The sequence below is a fragment of the Haliotis cracherodii genome, unplaced genomic scaffold (genome assembly GCF_022045235.1).
Source record: "Haliotis cracherodii isolate W230 unplaced genomic scaffold, xgHalCrac1.p SCAF_3, whole genome shotgun sequence".
Taxonomy (NCBI): domain Eukaryota; kingdom Metazoa; phylum Mollusca; class Gastropoda; order Lepetellida; family Haliotidae; genus Haliotis; species Haliotis cracherodii.
In genome coordinates this window covers 53,716,460-53,735,707 of record NW_027266286.1, presented here as the reverse complement: position 1 = coordinate 53,735,707, position 19,248 = coordinate 53,716,460, and the positions used below count along the sequence as shown (strand labels likewise).

The 19,248-nt window shown below is 40.9% G+C and overlaps 1 pseudogene; it reads right to left on the bottom strand.

The window, feature by feature from the left end:
• Positions 1-10,114: 10,114 nt before the first annotated feature.
• Positions 10,115-15,793, bottom strand: LOC139475965 (glycine N-acyltransferase-like protein 3; annotated as a pseudogene).
• Positions 15,794-19,248: the final 3,455 nt, after the last annotated feature.

Below are 19,248 nucleotides of genomic sequence, written 5' to 3'. Positions count from 1 at the left end.
TGTAATGTGTAGGTTACAGATTAATTGTTTTAGTAAGCCTATGTAAATGTACAACAAATACTGCGACCCACTCAAATCTTACTCACAGATGCACACTACGTCATGCACCGCACAGGATTGACGCGCCTGTATCTCGAGTTACAGGAGTGTTAACAAAACATAAAGTTAGGGATCATGAAATATTTTTGTGTAACGTACACATTTAAAGAAACTCAGTCTTCGCTATGAAAAAAATCTTTCAAAATATTCATGATCCCTTGTTTTGTTCAATATATGTCTTTTTGGTTACTTCACAGATGTAGTGTTCTACTAATACACGAGCACCATCTGTAACGGACTTGTATTACTTTTCCCTTGTTACCAAGATATCAACATCCACTTTATGCATGGGCCCCCGTAGCTGCGAGCCGCGATGGGGTCTGTCAGTCAAGACGTGTATGACCTTGGTGTACTGAGTGGCGGACCCCATCGCGGCTCTGGGCTAGGGGCCCCGTGGATACATCCCACAGAACGCAATGTGGTCCGACTAATGACATGCAGGTGATTTGGATGATTCTGTGTAACCAACGGCGTGAATTGTTGCTCATGCTATCAACCACTGGTTTGCTTGGCCAGGAGTCCGTTCTGTACAGGCCGCCGAGATGTGAAAGGAGTATTGACGACTTGAACGTAATGATATGACGGGAGTATTGACGAATTCAACGTTGCGATATGACGGGTGTATTGACGACTTCAACGTAATGATATGACAGGAGTATTGACGAATTCAACGTAGTGATATGATGGGTGTATTGACGACTTCAACGTAATGATATGACAGGAGTATTGACGAATTCAACGTAGTGATATGACGGGAGTATTTACAACTTCAACGTAGTGATATGACGGGAGTATTGACGACTTCAACGTAATGATCTGACAGGAGTATTGACGAATTCAACGTAGTGATATGACGGGAGTATTGACAACTTCAACGTAGTGATATGACGGGAGTATTGACGACTTCAACGTAGTGATATGACGGGAGTATTGACGAATTCAACGTAATGATATGACGGGAGTATTGACGACTCCAACATAAAACAATATACACACACCCGTTCAATATGACTTGTTTTTGTTAAAGAAACAGACTTGGGATGCGTTTCACCATCGAGTCCGCACATACGAAGTCTCCCTATAATAATGCTCCTGCGTATGGGGATCCAGTGATCAGGCTTCGCGACGTGGTTGATTGAAACGGACTATAGAAATATGCGCACTTGACTCCGTAATAATGATGATAATGTAGTCTTCATAAAACATATCCACACACACAAATCATTTTGCGAAAATTCTAGATGTGCATCTTCTTAAATGACAAAATGACGCTGCGTTTGTTTTCTTTACATTGCTCCCATGATGCAAGGACATTAAACTTGCTAGCCATAACAATGGTACATGATATGGAGTCTTTATTGGGAAATGTATACACGTTCTTTACACTTAATAGAGATATAGGGAACACATTTTTTAATTTAGATAGGGTGAATTACCGAACTGCCCAAGCTATATGATTTTCAATTCTTACAATCAAGTCTACGGTATGAGAAATAAAACAAAACAGGTATAGGGGTGGTCTCAAAAACAAAATTGGGACGTAAAAGGAGATCAGACAGCTTTGATACAGGGTGATAAGCAGAAGGTAACCCTGACTTGTCGAACTTGGGAGGAATAAAAGATACAATTAATGTTAACTGCACTAACTATTGCCCTCCAAGAGATTGGATTTCGATACACTACGCGTGGCGATGGCCGAGCACTTTTCAGGGGAAAATATTCCGACCTGTCTATGAGGTCACATTATCTCAAAACCATTCATAACTATCACAGTCAGGGTGTCTAGATAATTTAACTTGATGAATCATTCCACTGACTACATGTGGCTATCGGCAGGTGGACAAAAAGCACTCACAGACCATCAGGTAAAGGTAATCGTGTCATTGTTTTGCACGCTGCAACACATGATATGGGGCTTATTGATGGATGTATGCTAGTTTTCGAGGCGGAAAAGAAAACTGTGATTTTCATAAATATAGGAGGTGGTGTGTTCTTAGACTGGCCGGAACTTCAGCTATTGCCTATTTCAAGCAACGTCAGTGCCATTGTCATAGATAACGCCAGTTAATATAACGCCCGGGAATCAGATACTGTTGCCCAAACCATGAGTAATCTGAAGGCGACTATACAGAAATATATGACATTGTCGACTTCTGACCATATGAAACGAAAGTTCAACTGGTGGAGAAAATTGATAAGAATGAATACGAACCCTGCAAAGTACAGGACATATGTGCTGGCGGCACAGCACGGTCACGTTGTCTTACGTACGCCAGAAAGACATTGTGATCTCAACCCTGTTGTGCCTATCTTGGCTAAGTGTAAAGGGTTCGTGGCAAGACATAACGCAACATTTAAAAGTACAGATTCATATACGTCATCAGCGGAGATACATGCAATCTCAAAAATCATCTGTAGAACATCAAATACTTCTGGATTCCAAAACCGCAACCTTCCAATACTCATCCCGTTTCATAGCTCTTAACTATTCCATCATGATTCCAAGCAAATATAATGCAGTACATATCCTAAATTGCTACTCCATCAACACACATGTCAATTAAGTACAATAACAGCAATATTTTGAAATCACCCCCAACTCTGTGACATTTGCATCTGTGAGAATGCACATGACGGTGTGAGGTCATCACCTCGGGACAGGTGTTAGGTAATTTCCTCAGGTTATAGGCCATTTCATACATGCATGACAACACACGAATATTTATAAAGTTTATCATCATTTTACCTGTAAAAGTACATTTTATGGGTAATCACAGTGTCAGTTAGGACAGGCTAGATTAGGGCAATTTGCGCTATTTTCAAATATACTCTTTTTATAGTCCTATGACTTGCATATATATCATGTTAGTATATCCATGCTGTGTTATTGTTTGAAGTATGTTGATATTGTAGTTAATACTGCAGTTTGTTCAGGTCCTTCTGTGCGTAGTTTCATATTAGAGTACAGTGCAACCTGGTTATAATGCCATGTTTTTCTTGGAACTGATTTCTGCACAATTTGCTTTTGCAAATGTGTGAAGCCCATTTCTGGTGTCCCCCGCCGCGGTATTGCTGGAATATTGCTAAAACGGCATAAAATCACACTCACCCACTCACGTAGGCAGATGGACCTGACAGTTGGACGTTGAACATTATGTTTGAAACGTCCGTAAAAGTTCTTGAATCCTCCATTCATTTCCTACGATGTACGTAGATCCACAATATTCTTGCTCTTTAACGTGTTGTCAATTTTAGGGTGGGCTTTTGGTTTGACCCCACATCCCCCACCCCAAACCCCCCGCACGTCACACACCTGCTGCTACCGTAAACACAAAGAGCTATAATAAATCATCATTAAAAAATATATAATATTCTGTATACAGATTTTCTCAGATCTGGGACTCTATCCACCAATGTGGACCCAGTTTTGAGACGCAATGAAACCTAATGTTTTTATGAACACAAATAGATGCCGCATTGTCTCTGTGGATATGGACATGCACCTCGTCCATCTGCTGTAGACACAGACTGGCCAGGTGAGACATGATCACCTTGGCGTACCCCTTCCCTCGGTGTTCCTTCACAACATGTAGCAAACCAAGATTCCCGTGATGGCATGTCAGGGCGCACCCAACCAAGGAGCCTTCATCGTTGTACAGGCCGCAAGATGGTAGTTTGCTGAGGATTTCCTTCAAGTATATCTCCGAGTGTGTGCCTTTGTTGTAATACCACCTGGTGTTGACGAGATGGGCTTCTTCAGGATGAAGGTTTGACATTGTATATCCCTCTGGAATGTTTCTGGCACATGAAAGAGAATATTTGACACGTTGAATGTAGAAAATGTCATCACATTAGGATAACCCACGTTGGCATTAGCAAAGACAAATGACTTTTGGTAAGTTATTTTGGTTGGAGATGAGAATATTAAAGTAACGAACTTGTCTGCACGAAAAAGCACACTATTTGGTTTCTTACAGTGCGAGGCATATATATTTTATATTTAGTAAAACAGGGACTCGATTGTGTCGACCCGACTAACCTCCCCTACTGGAAGTAAAAAGGTATCGCCCTGACTATATACCTATAGATAGTTTACATGTTGAGTCCAGGCAAATATGGAACCATTGTAATGGATGTGTACTTGGTAGAGATGATAGCGATACAATGAGGGATTAAGTGAGTTTAGTTTAACTACGCTTTGAACAATATTGCAGATATATAAGAGAGTGTCAGCTTGAAGACGAGGAACACCCGATGTGATGCAGATTTCTTACATTTATCACCTTGGTGACACCGTCGAGTTCCAGGGGTATCAAAACATTGCAACTCAAGTGCCTGGCATTTGATGACAACAATCGCGGACAAAATAAATATGTGTGCACATTTTAATAACCACAGCGAAAAACACAGCAAATTACTTAAAAGGAAAATCATAATTAAGGAATATATGCCTGCAGTCCAAGATTTCTCACAATATTCGCCAAAACAGCATCATACCTCACCTCAGCCTCAGCGTCTCTTTTGTGACTTTCATGACAATAAATGAGTCCACACTGTAAGTCCTGTCACGTTGACATATCATATTGATAACAGTTGATACAACATCATCGCCGAAACCTGTAGCATAGATACATGTGCCATTGCAAATTATGTTTGTCAATCACAAGCAAAATATCCCCTTAACGTCTCAAATACACGGGTCTTGAGTCAACCTTCATGGGAATAGCCTGTATCCAAGAGGTTGTCATTTTGCAGTAGCTAATACGTCTCCATCTAAATATACTGAACCGCAAAAGAAACAACGTCACCATGGATAGATATATGAGAAACCTTTTTTGTCCAAACACTGTAAACGTACTTTGGATGGACTTTTATAGGGCAAGAAATGGGGGAACGCATGTGCATTTCAGTTTGCACGGAACTCACGTGCATCGGGTTGCCATGGCCGTTGCCGTGATGCGTTTGGCCGATCGGTTTTATTGTCATTTGCTTTGGTTTTATCATCAAATTTCATTTTCCGGACAAAGTAATGTTACATTTTAGAGACTTTGACAAAAATTACCCAGATATTTAATGACAACTTTTCATGCAATGTTACTTGGGGTGACGCTTCTTTTGCGGTTCAGTATATAAATCGTCAATGCCAGAGAATAATCACTCTCTATTATCTGCCGAAACATTGGTCGTGAAAGTCAAAATTGGCGTAAACATTATATCAATGGATCACTGAAAAAACAGTGATGACACCAGGTGTATAATTCCATTAAATGCCTGCATCTAGCCAAGGGAGTATCATTGTTGGTAAAGCGTTTGGTCGTTAAGCTTAAGGTCATGGTTCGATTACCCACAACATGTATGAACCTTGGTGCTCTTTAATATTGCTAAATGTTTCATACTTTCAAGATATGGAAAATGATTTATGTTTAATCATAATAATCTTCATGACATACTTTTACTAACGATGTTGGAGGGATTTTGTCCCAGTTTCGTAGAAGTTCTCTTGGTTGTCCAAACCTCCACAGCTGCTATTAGTCGAAATGGGTTTCTGTTAGAGCTGTTGGGAACAGATGGAGTCTGACGGAGCTAGGTCAAGCTGGCGCTGAAGGACATGAAAGCCACCACGTGGATTATAGCCACGACAGTTACTGAGTTGTGCACCGACGCATTGTTCTGACGGAAGAACGCATCTTCTCACAGCTTCCCACTTCTCGTGGTATTACTTTCATCCCTAACTTGCCTCACAGGTGCAATAAATATGCTGCGTATTTTGTCTGGCCTTTTGGAAGTGTATCATGACGACACCATCGGCACCTTAAACACGGATCCCATAACCTTTCCAGCGGATGGGACAGGCTTCTGTGCTGGAAGCGATGTGAAATGCTTCCAATGTTATGATTGATCTTTTTAAAGTTGGAAGTGGTGGACCCAGGTTTCACAGTCACAAATCATTGAAAGAACTTCTCTGGACCAGTTTAAAACACAGCTAGATTTTCACGAGACATGTTTTGGTTGGTAAGTTTTTGATCAGATTTCAAAAGCCTTACGAACTGATACCTTCTTTGGCGTCACCATCTCTTTGATAGTGGAATGTGCTTTTCATTCGCCGGTCGGCCATCGCCATAGACTGGATTCTCTGGATCATTTCTGGTGTTTTTGGCGTCACCAGCATTCCAGGACGGGGGTCGTCTTCAAGGCCTTTCCTGCCATGCTTCAACTGGCATTGGGAGGGGCATCCTTCCCTAGTGTTGTACTCATATCTTCATGGATGGCTTTTGGTATCAAACCCATTTCTTGCAAGTACTTGATCACTGCAGGTTCCTCAAGCTTGTGAAATTTTCAAAAGTCACAAACTTGTCATGGTGAAAGAATGTGCTGATTTGTCTGAATTTGTGGAAATACCGCTATGACAATTAATGTCCTTACAAATAGATTCACTGTTATGCAATTCTTTCCTGTGTGAGGCTCCGAACGTTTTGATCAACCCTTGTTCTTATACACCGATGTCAGATGATTTGGGCAAACACGGGCGAGCCAGACATATACAACTGAGAATATCATTATATCAAATGGCCAAATGTACTTAGTCAATACACTCACATGAAAACGCAGTCTTTTCTGACCAGTGTATGATGCCAGGCTGTTGAAGCAACAACTCCAGAGCGTCTCGGTCTGTGGCGTAAACATATGTATGGTTGCCCAAGAAGACAGGATACTGAAACAAAGGTTTCATGTGGCCCTGATTACAGTGGTGTAGGTGATCGTCTTTCGTAAGTCGGAGAACGTTTCATATGATGAAAAATATCAAAGCCGTATTATCAACATATGTTGATGGTATACTGGTAATAAGAAGCCTTTGATGATAGAGTTAACATTCCATAAAACATGTTGGAACACCATTCATATTTCCCGATGTAGATTTTACCAATGAAACATTTACATGTGTAAACAATAATGTTTAATATATCCTTGTTTACATAACTGTGTGTGACAGTATATAAACGTGAATCTGTGTTTGTGCTTTGGTTATGTATGACTTTATACTTTATACATTCACCTGACAGTTTAGGAATATACATTTGTGCCCATGACAACATCTGTTGCAATTGCTTTGTTGAAATGAAACTGATTGTAAATGTTACCTTGGCTGTAGCTCTATCAGCCCGCACAACTAGGGCTCTGAAATCTGGCCAGCGGTCCACGATGAAGTCGTAGTCAGTTATAACAGAATGGAGTTTTGAACGTATTTCACCCCGGATCTACTGAAAATTAATAACACCGATAACATACATTAGGTAATTCTTTACATCGTCAACCATATCTTCAGCCCATAGCACTAGAACCCTCCAAAATACTGAGTACACAGAATATACTCACCTGATATGCTCGCTCGACGTTTTGTAGAGTCAGTAAAAGCTGAGTTAGCTTCTGGTTAGTCAGAATAATGGCCATTGCACAATAGCTTCTGTGAGAATGGGAAAAGAATGTATTTTTAGTGGTTTCTATGAAAGCTATAGGATTATGAAATAAACAAAATATTTAAAACAAAGTTAGAGGCGTATGAGTAAAACCAGATATTTTTCAAGAATATAAATTGTTTAGTCCACAAATACAACAGGAATTACTTTACTCGCTTGGCCTTGTCAAACATATACTTATGCACATATTATCTGCACAATCATTCAGAAAATTGCATGTTTCGGGAAGAGCTTGTGCTTACTACTTGACCAACCGTTACAGACAATGCCATGGCCAGTGGTATCCCCCCCCCCGCGCCCCCTATACAATACATACCGGACGTGCTTGGCAGATGTACAGCGACTACAACCACCACCTTTCAGAACTGGCGCTTTGATCTGGTCTCAAAAAGAAAGAACGACAGCATATTTTCTGGTGGGTCATCCTCCGTCTCATATAGAAAATGTATGGAATCCTAGAAGGGACAATGTCGCGTTGTCGCATTGTCTTCCTTACTAAAACAAGCCAAAAATGTCCAAATTAACCAAAACGTTTATTTGACCTATTCCATACCCAATAGAATCGATTGCACGATTCCGACTATATCATGAGCATGTGTTTATGAATCACCATCAAATAATAATGATACCAGATGTTCGAGAAAAGGTGAAGGTATTCTGCCTAATCGCTGGCACCCGTCAAAATAGGGAATTACATTGGACATCAATTTTGTCTCTGATTCCTCAAATTTGGAAATGTCCTCAACATGTCTACCATAAAACATTTTGAAAGCTTTACTGAGGCACGACAATGCGACTAAGCGACAATGCTACAAAGGGTCAAAAGGTCAAAAGGTCGCGTTGTCGCATTGTTGCGCTTTGGTTATTTTTGACACTTTTTACTTGTTTTTGTAAGGGCGACAATGTCCCTTCTGGGATTCCATAAAAAATGTGATGGCGATGGTTGAACTTCCTTCTAGGATTGCATGATAATGCGATGGCCACAGCTGTTATACATATATCTGACAGTTAATAAACATACATCTGTGCCATCGTCTACAGCTGTTGCATTTACTTTTTGAATGTTAATGTTACCTTGGATCAGCACGCACAACTAGGGCCAGTAATCTGGCCAGCGGTCCACGATGATGTCGTAGTCAGTTATCACAGAATGGAATTTTGAAAGTATTTCTCCCCGGATCTATTGACAATAAATAACACCAAGACCAAACATAAGATCATGCTGTACATCATCAACCAGCTGTAGCCCATAACTGTAGAATCTTCACAAATGCTGAATAAACTGAATATTCTCACCAGATATGGCCTCTGGACGTTTTGTGGAGTGAAAAAGGTGAGGTAGCTGCTGGCTAGTCAGGACAGAAGCCACTGCCCATAGGTTTATGAAATTAAAGAAATTGGTGTGTGTCTCGCAATGGATCATACGCCACGTGTGAACTCAAATACTATTACATGCGGCCATGTTCCCGGGGCAAGGGAGTTAACTGATTGTAAAAGTCGAGTTTCCAACCGTGCCAAACTTAGATGGAATTTTTGGGTTCGATCGTAGCGCCACCAGTGGCTATTACGAGTGGTGTCCCTTCTATGGCTCGCCGATTGACCAATCAGATTCCACCTCTCATATCTCACAAGGCTATTGCATTCCCCCGACTGACCCAGAGAGGTTGCTTTCTCCGAGGTCCGCGTGTCTCGTATAAAACTCTTGGCGAAATGATGTGTCTTCACCTCCAGGTATCGCTAGACCATTTACGGGTCGTCTTCCTTCTGGTTTGGTCACGTCTCGTTCGTGGTTTCGTTAGTAAGTGGTTACGGTTCCGTTTTCTCTCTGGAACTGACTTGCTCTGGTTGTATTGAGCTAAGCTTATTAGCTAGGGTTTTTCATTCTCCGTTTTTCTAGTAATCCCTGCAAAATCAACTTTCCCGTTTTTATCTAGTTTATAACAAGTACCTATTTACGATTTGGGGTCAAGTTGCCTTTGGCGTGTGCGTGTGCGTGTGTGAGTGCGTGTCCGAGGCCACTGAGATACCATGCCGTAGTAAAATAATGGAGCCCCTCTCAGACACTTTATGGTGACTATATTTAACAATGATGTTTTACATTCTTAGGTGTAGCATGTAAGTCATCAGGATGTAAGAGTGACTATACGGCATATAGTCTTCAACGCAAGGGGCGGTCGAGTAGCCTAGTGGTTAGAGCTTTCGCTCGTAACGTTGAAGACCCGGGTTCGATTCCCTACATAGGTACAATGCCCATTTCTGATGTCTCCCGTAATATTACTGGAATATTGCTAAAAGCGGCGTAAAACAAAGCTCACTCACTCTTCAACGAAAGATCACCATCATACAACAAAGTAATTTCGGCTTTACCAATATAAATAGTAAATGAAAGCGACAATATCCTTTCACAACATTCAAAGAAGTGTCATGTGAATTACCTTGGTATGAAGAACAGAACTGACATTTTCATAACCATAGGATAAAGCATAATGATATTTATTCAAATGTAATTTCATTGCTTCCAAAACAACTTTGCATACCTTTTCAATGCCAGAGACATGATGTAACACGGGAATTTTGTACACAAGAACTATGTACACGTCATCCAACACAGTTTCAAGTCGGGCACTTCTACAAATCCTATATCTGTATGAAGTTTCATGGACAGACAGTTGTCGCTTTCAACTACCACGGAAGCATACTCCTGTTCCTGAAGACATTTGTGCGCCAGGTGGGACATGATCACCTTGGCACAACCCCCTTTCCTCGATGTTCCTCTTTCACGTGCAACATCCCCAATAAGCCGTAGTGGTAGGTGAGGGCGTAGCCCACCACGTGTCCCGCGTTGTCGTACAGGCAGCACGACGGCATCTTTCCTATCATATCTCTGATGTAACTTTTGGAATATTCACTCCTGAACTTCCAAGTGGAGTTCACCATTTCTGACTGACCTACTTGGACGCTTGACACTGTAAACCCCTTCGGAACTGGCCTACAATAACACATACAAAAGAAAATAATACCAAGTACAAGAGACGTGGTACGTAATGGGTAGGATAAGAATTGTGTCGATGATGTGGAGGGGGTCACAATGACTGTTAAATATGAACGGTAAGTAGATGGTTTCATACTACTTTATCATCTTAGATAATTTAGCATTATCAACCCGTGAAGTTCCGGAGTAGAATAGGTCTTCAGCAACCCATGCTTGCCATAAAAGGCGACTATGCTTGTCGTTAGAGGCGACAGACGGGTCAGGCTTGCTGACTTGGTTGATTCATGTCATCGATCCCAATTGCGTGGATCGATGCTCATGATGTCAATTACTGGATTGTCTGGTCCATACTCGAATTTTACGAACCGCCGTCATGTAGCTGGACTATTGCTGAGTGCGGCGTTATACAACAATCAAACAACCAAACAAAAGATATATCACATTGCAATCTTGTAAAGAGCTATACTTTGATTGTACACTGCCGGGCAAAGGAAAGTACACACTTACAAAATTAGATTTAAAAAAACGTTACAGGGCGGAAAAAACTCGCCGAAAAACTTAAGGTCCAAAACATAACTATTATACAGTGTCAAACACATCGTATAACCATTTCTTGTTTGTTTCATATGTATCCACCACCAAACATGGTTCACGTGCAACATCCCCAAAAAGCCGTAGTGGTAGGCGAGGGCGTTAATAAGACCTGGTCGCTATAAGCTTGACTTCTTGGTATTCAGCTATATAGCTGAATGATTGCTTTTGTGTCGTTTAAGAAAACTCACTCATTAACCTACTTTCTATTTTTTATCAATTGTTTTATTCCGTGAGGTCTTAGGTGGTCAAGTCATATTGAAAGTGTACGAATTGCGCCATATTAGGATTTCCCCTTTACAAGTTTACACGAGGTGAAATACTGTAACCTCGGTAACCTCCCAATAGTCAGACATCCCATTTGTCAGACAGCCTATACCAGGATTAGTCAAGATTGGTAAGTCAAGCAACAGTTACCTTTCATTAAAGTAGAACAGACCAGAAAACACACATTTTGAGGAATTTACAGGATAGGTTTATTATGCACTTTTAATCATCTAATCATACCAAAAATCACACTTTTTGAAGTATTCATAACATTATTGCAAAAAACACTATATCCACAATACACACTGATCAAAGTTCAGTACAATGTCTATTTTCAGATCAGCTTCATCAAATGTCCAACAGCATCTAAGAATTCAACACACGCAACCCGACACAGATCAAACGCAACTTATCACTTTACGAGTTGGAGTAGCTTACTCTGCCCACAGTTTGGAGTAGCATGCTCTTCCCACAGTTAGAGCAGCTCATTAATTAGAAGGTAAGACCGGGCAGTTACACTGGTCACACTTGACTGGTTTGTCTGGCGATTGGGTCGTCTGACCAATGGGATGTCTGACAATTGGGAGTGAACCGTTTAATCAACCCGACTCTCTCACTCACTCTCCCTAAATCAGGGATGCACTGATGACATTCTGATGATCAAAATCGACGCAAATTTGAGTATGATGAACCTCAATATACCCGTGGTCGTCGGTTTCACCCAAGTTGTAAACGTTCACAACCTACCTCAGTTTTCCTTTCCTCTCACAAATAATGATATAACCGAAAAGCCGTTCACATCAGTTTCAAGCCAAATCACCCCTTCCCTAATATTAAGACAAAACGACTGCATGGAGTAAAGTCTCGTTCTTTGAAACACGATGATGGTATACTTTCATATCACCGGGTGGCATACTGATTTTCAGTGATCAATTCATAAAATTTCCCCAGTTAGTCTTTTACACCCAGTGAATTCGGTTTCGTCGGATAATCGAGGCTGGTTATTTTCTGGCATTGACGTTATCTAATTACCTGAGTTGCAAGGTTTCCTCTGTGGCTCTCAGAAGTCTACAGGGTGTCCTGTGGGTAATACTTTTGTTGAGTTGATTCAGAATGGCTGAGAAAACTGGCATCAACTTCGAATCACACCCTGATGAGTGAAACATTAACAATAGAGCAACCTTACCCGCTGAAGACTACGCCGTGAAGTATTGTCACGCATTTTGTTCATTGGATTAAATTTTATTTTTAAAAGAGTGACCTTTTTCCGGCCAACTAGAAGCTTTAAGCAATCCTGTGACTCAAGATGATCAACCAAGTCAGCGAGCCTGACCACCCGATCCCGTTAGTCGCCTCTTATGACAAGCATAGTCACCTTTTACGGCAAGCATAGTCACCTTTTACGACAAGCATAGTCACCTTTTACGGCAAGCATAGGTTGCTGAAGGCCTGTTCTACCACGGATCTTCACAGGTCTATCTATTCATTCTGAACAGATCTGATAATTTTCAAACCGTTTTAAATATGTCGTGAATTATGCAGATCACATGGGCCCCAAAGGGGCCTTAAGTCATCTTGACGTTTTTAATTGGAAGATACGAGGAACCACGGGAACCGGTCAATTTACATCAGATCAAGATGAATCTGTCCGTCGAGAACACAAAGATTACAGTATAACCTGATTATAATGCCACCTTTTGTACTTTGGAAAACTATCATTATAACCAGGTTGGCATTATAACCAGGTATGTGCAAGATGGTCCGTATTGATCCAGTATAGAAATCCGTCTCAAATACCTATGGTATTATAATCATTTAGTACTGGTTGTAGCAGGTTGTAATTGATTAGTCATATGTGGGACATGTGACCATTCCGTGACCTTTACCTCTAATTCTGACAATATTTGACCAATCAATGACTCCCTCTTTCAGAAGTATTCTCCTCAAGGAGTCCAGCTCTTTTGCATCCACCATTGACGCCTGTCCCGACAATGGGGCCTAGAATGATCAAGACAAGTGTGTCAGAATATTTGTTTCATTCAATAATGTTCAGTCAGATTTAATCGTTAGTAACATATCTCCTCTGTTTCGGCATTTCCAAAACGCAGGTTAGAAATGCATTTATTCACAATACCCACATACTGTTTCTGGCCACAGATATCTAACCCGATCTCCTTTTGTAATGTCAGTAGGTTAACATAGTGTAAACATATTGTCCCCCTGTGTGACACGTAATCCTATCATAATCGATGTAACTATCATCAACCAGTGTTTTTAAGCCAACTCATTGCTGAGTATTTCTTAATATTGGCTAGTATTATGCATAACCACCAGTAGCTAAAGTGATGACGTAAATACTGCTTGGGTATCATGCAGGAAGCGGATTTACTGTACTGATGATACTCAGCGAGGTGGTGTAGCTATGGTTACTGGTGGCCTATAGCCTGTGTTTTAAAACTGTAATGATATTGTTATGCTCAAATATGTTTTATAAATTGGTGTTAGATATAATACGCTCAAATATGTCTCATGGATTGTTTTTAACTTTTGCATAAATGCCTCAATTATGAATGAATTATTTTGGTCTCGTGGCCATATGGCTGAAATAATGCCGATGCGACGTTAAATTTTAACTCACTCACTCATTTACTAATGTCAGTTGACACATACTCTCATATCATAACGGTTTTTATTCTTTAATCAACATTTGTTTGTTTGGTGAACGTCGCACTCTGCAATAATCAAACTAGATGACGGCGTCCTATAAAAAATCTAGTCTGGACCAGATACGCAAGTGATTGATATTATGGGCGACCCACGCGCGGATCAACCAAGTTACCGATCTTGACCAGACGATCTAGTAAGTCTAGTAAGTATATTTTGCCTATTATTCCAGAATATGTAATCACGTGGAAGAAATGCATGTAGGTTATGCATGAGTGAGTGAGCGAGTTTGGTTTAACGCCGCTTTTAACAGTATTCCAGTTATATCACGGCGTGTCAGCTTAATGTGGGAGGAAAGCCCGATGTGATGCAGGTCTCAGACGTTTACCAAAAAACCCACGGGCACGGGTATGGTGCTGACAAACCTAGAAACACAATCGGGGCGAACCGGGATTCGAACCCACAATCATAGGTTTCTGGCGTGCCCAAGGGACGCAACTCTGCACAGCGAATCGCGGCACCTTAGACGACTGGGACACCCGTGCCCCCGTTTTATGCATGAACGTATATCATCATTTGTCCCTACATTCTATAACAGCAGACGTACACATACATTCAAGAATTGAAGATACAGACCTCCTAGATATGTTATTCTTGTTGATGGCACGCAGTGTCCGCATCACGTCGCTTTACTCTCACTATAGGCGTCGTCAGTAAACGAGACAGGGTGTTTCTTCGTTTAACAACAATCTATCTATCTATCTATCTATCTATCTATCTATCTATCTATCTATCTGTCTGTTTAACGCCGCACTCAGCAATATTTCACCTATAGGACGGCGGTCTGTACATTATCGAGTCTGGACTAGACAGTGGTGTACACATGTACATCATGAGCATCGATCCACGCAATTGGGATACGATGACATGCATCAACCAAGTCAGCGACCCTGACCACCCGATCCCGTCAGTCGCCTTTTACGACAAGCATAGTCTCCTTTTACGGCAAGCATAGGTTGCTGAAGACCGTTTCTACCCAGGATCTTCACGGGTCATACACATGTATAAAATTAGGAATACAAATCTGAAATTGTTTGATACATCTCTTTTGGAAGTATGTTTGTGAATTAGTCCAGCAGTAGGTAAGTATGTGTACGTGTGTGCATGCATGCATGCATGTATAAAATACAAGTTGTTATCCATAATATTCCCTGTAACATGTATATACAACTTCTAAATTCCTAAAAATACTCTGTTTCAACATACCTGCGAGTTTGCAGAGCGACGGATTACGAGAGCCTTATAGTCCGGCCATGTGTCCACGATGAAGTCAAACTCTGTCATAACACACTGTAGCTTTGACCTAATTTCACCGGCGACCTACAACACGCATGTACACATGGTGACTTATAAAAAGCTTATGCTTCAAGTTATCTGAGGTCACCTCGTAAAACTGCTATCGGAGATATGGATAATGAGAAGTTTATCTATGGCTATGCCTACATACATGAACAGGAGGTGTACAGAAGGAGGAGACATGTGCGTGTTGAAGGAGTACTGATATCGTGTGGCCATGTTGTAGATCCGTAATACTGGTCTAGGACATACATTTGGTCAACCCTACCATCGTCGCTCTGTCGTCACTGCTGATATCCCGTAACACTTGCTTCAGTCTGGTGTCGTCTAGTACGTCTACCTCCGCCATTGCTGTGTAATCCAAGTAACTACATGTGTAGGAAAGAACCTAATCTACCGATTTCATCCGAAAGGACACGAACGAAGACGACATCAGAGGAGATCCGTACAAAGACGACTTTACACTCGCCAGCAAATAAGGCATAAGGGCGCTGCGTCATTTTAATTTTTGCAAATGACGATCAGCTATATTGCTTATATGTACAGTGTACCTTGGAGATGCTGCTTCAGAGCAAGCTTTGCGTTGGGCTCTCGCTGATTGGTTGAAAATATTTCTCTCATGTGAGTCCATTAGCTTCTTACAAACCTGTGGGTGAGAAACCCATTTGAGATATCTGGTATCAAACATATGTGTGAGATCGAATTCCAGACCCGTGATTGGCTACTCCATGGTGATGACCTGAGGTCAGATGATGATGGACTACTTTTCTGATTGTAAGTCATTAATAAGCTGCTCGTGCTTCAGTCGAATGTTCACCTACGCCTTGTTGAATCACGGGACCGTGTAATAATTGATAAAAATAATTAACAAACTTGTCCTCGTCTGCGAGTTTGTTTGTTATTATTATCAGTTACATTATCAGCTGTTGTGTCTGCCTTACCTTTTTGTAGAGTGTAATGCACCCCCTTGATGCCACAGCGACACATATGTCCCTCATCTTCAACCCTCACTTCGAAGTCGAATAAAATTCAAAATACATCAGGCAAACTAATACACTTCGCAGTTTTGAATTCCCCCTTCTGTCTATCATTTACTGTTATTTTAGGCAAAGCAAAATTACTGAAAGTGACTTAAGGTATATTTCAAACTCAAATGCTATACATTCCTCCCTGAATTCCTCATATATTTTAGAAAAGATGACAATTTTGTCGCCAATGCAAATTATCTAGATGAAATCATGCAAAATAAATTAGATGTGGAAACGAACACTGTGCTCGGAAAACTGTACTTGCTGAAATGTAAACAAAGCCAAATATTCAGATTTTACACTGTGTTGCATGTTTAGAGGTACTTTCGTCTAACTGTTGCATGCATTGGCTCGATCACGAGTTTGAGAATATTCATTGGAAGAGTATCGTTGCAATAATACGCACAACGAGGACGGTAGTTATCTGCATTTCTGACTAATTCCTTGTTACATTGGAAAAAAAGGTAAACAAAAAACAGTACGCAGATTGTCAGAATTGTTCTGATTACTTACGTGACACATTTATGTAAATACGATCCCTCAATCAACGAAAATCCTCATCTCGAAATCCCTCATACTGTTGTCAGGCTTTCGCTCGTTAAATACGTTTTGAAACAACTCGTTGTAAGATCAGTACTATCTGATCACACTCGTGTAGTAATCTCTATTAATCACACATGGCAATACCACTTTTGGGGTGGCCAGTGTGTAAAATATGAAAATAAATGTAAAATTTAAGAAATTCCTTTCTACAATGTTGCACATTTTACCTGTAAAGCATAATAATGAAGACAGGTGTGTCAATTACGATGTCACAGCTGTTATATGGCAGTGCATTTCATACAATGATGCACTGATTGTATCGGTGTAACAGTGTTTCTGTTGAGATTATATGTAGACGCTCATTGCATTGCATTTGGGCAATGTAAGCAGTTGTCAGGAAGTTGCTATATTTAGATGCTAGTCTGGCGTGTGAACTTCCGAACATGAAAATTCTGTCATATTCTAGTACTGTTAGACTTGTGAGGGCACTGAAGGAAACTCCCAGTAGCTTGTTTGGCTGTTTATATAGTCGGGATCTCTTTGGGATCTCTCACGAATTTGATCGCTTTGGAACTAGCTTTCATGTGAGGATCGCTCATCATTCCTGATTCCCTGCCTAGCCCATCTCGAAAGCGTGACCAATGTCGCCGCTGAATGAATATATATCATTATCACTGACTTTTACTATCACCAATGTATTTTTGTATTTGATCCTGACCACTGCCATCATATTATTTGTCATTGAATATTGTACTGCCAGTGTATTGTGGACAGCCATTGTAATTGCTGTACAGTAATTTGTGTTCTTTTTTAAACTTAGTTAATTTTGTAATGCATTTGTTGATTGTATATGACTTGTTGTTTGTTTGTTTGACACTTATTTCTTTACGTACAGATTTCTAGGTTAACAGTGAGTGAGTGAGTTCGGTTTTACGCCGCTTTTAGCAATATTCCAGCAATATCACGGCGGGGGACACCAGAAATAGGCTTCACACATTGTACCCATGTCGGGAATCGAACTCGGGTCTTCGGCGTGACGAGCGAACGCTTTAACCACTAGGCTACCCGACTGCCCCACTGGGTTGACATATTCTTTCAATTCGTGAATCAACACGTAACACAGTAATGAACTCCATGATATATTATCATGTTTTAGTTTTTTCCGCCTGTAGTAAAACGTATTGTATGTGTATAAATGTAAGGTATCTAAATAAAAGCGACCAAAATAATTTCCATAATCACTGTACAATTCCTACTACAACATAAGCATGTGTTTCTAAATCACCATCTAGTAGTGATGATTCCAGAGGCGTCTTCAGGAGGTCGGGCGATCGCATTATTACGCTGCTGACTGCACGCGTGTGGACGCGGTAAAGCCTAGAGGTAAGTTCGGGAGGTAGTTCGCCTAGCCTTGCTCCAAGGCTGTACTGAATGATAAGTCCATGGGTGTATAGTGATTCTATCCTTAAAATAGGCAAGTCTAGATAAGCGGACACTACACCAGTCTCATATAGGGACACCTGTTCTCATTGATTATATAATCGCGCAATTATGATTAAAATTAATAAGTTTTGCCTTAGAGACTTGTGCAAGTCTGTAGTTCACTTAGACCAAGATGGCGTCCCACATTGTTAAAATGTTTGCTTCTGACCGGAATCGAACCGACGTCTAAAGAATAATCTTTCAGACTAGTCAGTGCAATTCAAAAGCTTCATTACATATATTTTCAATGCTAAAAGTATTCACTTTGTTATCAGGAACATCAAAGTATGAACCCATCATACTTGTGCTGTAAATTTTAAATGTGTGAATTTTTCACCCTCGTTGATGAAATAATTTAATGTGAGAACCTAAAACACTTGTGGACAGGAGTGTGTTGACCCCCGGCGACGCCATTTTGGATGCTGTGCCGCGAGAGCGACTACGGGCCTTCTGTTCAGGAAGGCGCCATGTTGCCTCGCTGTACGCTCGCCCGCCCGCCTTCCTGAACACGGCGCACCCACTCGCACGCACACACACGCACGGAAACACATGCATATGCTTCAAGAAATTATGTGGCTATATGTCTTACATTCAAATACCTCTTCAGCATTTGGCTTCGCTCTACCTACCATCGCTTTGCTTTTTCAGCCATCTGTCAAAAATGAACACAGTGTCACAATATGGTTGAATTACTGCCGATGTGACTGAAAATTTAACTTGCTTACTGACTCAATTAACAATGGATTCAGAA